This window comes from Pteropus vampyrus, unplaced genomic scaffold (assembly GCF_000151845.1).
Source record: "Pteropus vampyrus isolate Shadow unplaced genomic scaffold, Pvam_2.0 Scaffold398, whole genome shotgun sequence".
NCBI classification, from domain to species: Eukaryota; Metazoa; Chordata; class Mammalia; order Chiroptera; family Pteropodidae; genus Pteropus; species Pteropus vampyrus.
The window spans coordinates 127,199-128,852 of NW_011889179.1; the positions used below are offsets into that span (position 1 = coordinate 127,199).

At 44.5% G+C, this 1,654-nt stretch overlaps 1 non-coding gene across 1 annotated transcript; it reads right to left on the reverse strand.

The window, feature by feature from the left end:
- Positions 1–240: 240 nt before the first annotated feature.
- LOC111731787 lies at positions 241–359 on the reverse strand. Its single transcript, XR_002777317.1, has one exon. It is a non-coding gene; the product is annotated as a 5S ribosomal RNA (ribosomal RNA).
- Between the last annotated feature and the right edge of the window lie 1,295 nt (positions 360–1,654).

Below are 1,654 nucleotides of genomic sequence, written 5' to 3' on the forward strand. Positions count from 1 at the left end.
TCTTTTCTTCTGCAATTCAGATTTGCCCTTAATCTCATCCGGTATCTTTTACCTCACATATTGACGTTTTCATATTTATAAGTTTTATTTGAGTCTGTCTTATTTATTTGTTTATTTACTTACTTACTTATTTATTTGGCAGGGCAATCCTTAGTCGACCTCACAGACTACAAGGACCTTGTCAGCTTACAATCCCTTATTTATTTATTTGTTTGTTTGTTTGTTTGTTTGTTTGTTTTATGCCTACAGCACCTGGTCTTCCTAGGTGGTCTCCCATCCAAGTACTAACCAGGCCCGACCCCGCTTAGCTTTTGAGATCAGACGGGATCGGGCTCGCTCAGGGTGGCATGGCTGTAGACTGAGTCTTATTTTTATATCTTCTATGTCTCTACTTAAATTTTTGTTTCTTTCAGTAAAATTTATATTTATTAATTCTATTTCCACTTACTTTTTGAACATATATAGTTGTGTCCTATCTGCTAATTCTAATATCTGTGTTTTAGATTGATTTATATGGATTTCTTCTCCTCGTTATTGATTGACTTTTCCTGCTTTGCTTCATGCTTGGTAATTTTTTGTCGGATGTCAGATATTCTGAGCTTTATTTTGTTGGGTGCTGGATATTTTATATTCCTATAAATCTCTTGGATTTTGTTCTGGCATCCAGTTATGTTACTTGGAAAGAGTTTGATCTTGCTTTTAAAATTTGTTGGACGGGATCAGAGAAGTCCTGGGTCCGTGGCTAACCACCCTTCTGCTCGGGGAAAGACTCTCTGTGTACTCTGCCCAATGCCCCATGACTCGATCGCGAGCTTTCCCACTTAAGCTTGTGTGAATGTCGGGTACCACGTCATCGAATCCTTCCACGTGGGTCTCCCCCAGCCTCGGTTGGTTTCCTCGCACGTGCTGATCAGGGGACCCTCTGAAGCTCTCCAGACGACCCTGTCTGTGAAGCCTCTCCCCCATGGCGTGCTGTCCTAAGAACACTGCCCGGGTTCTCTGTCCCCTTTACTCAACTCAGGGAGACCAGCAGGTCTCTTCCTCCGGCTGTGGCCTGCAGACTCTCTCACGGCTGAGAGCTCGGGCGATCACAGGGCTCCCCCCGTGTTCCCGTTTCACGGGGACCACCGTTCTCCTCCTGGCACTCAATGGAATGAACACCGTTGGTCCCTATTAGTTCTAATTTGGGGTTGGTTTCGTGTGAACCCCGTTATTTCATCTTCGCTGGAGGCAGCAGGCTTCGGGTAGACCAAAGGTTGCCTGCTAATCCTTCCTGCTCTTCGTTATCGTGAGGATGAGCCGTGGACAGAGCAGCTTTATTACCTGGCTCTTTCTGATCCGGGGACGAATATGGTCCTTTACATCTGTCATTATCTCTTAAAAATTGTTTCTTTCCTATTTAATCCAGTGGGAGGGTCCCCATCGGCACCCCCGCCCACTGGCCGCTCTTTGATTTTTCTCTCTTTATGTCTCTCCGCTGTGTCACAGGTGAATCCTCATCCGGTGTATCACCCCTCGCTCTGTTACGGTCCTTGCGAGGGTTACGTCATCTTTCGCATTTTGTTTTTGCTAATTCTGTTTCTTTCTCTCTTTTTTTTAATCCAGGATTTTTATTGCTTATGCGTAATCATTTGATCTTATTTCTTCTCTGCTT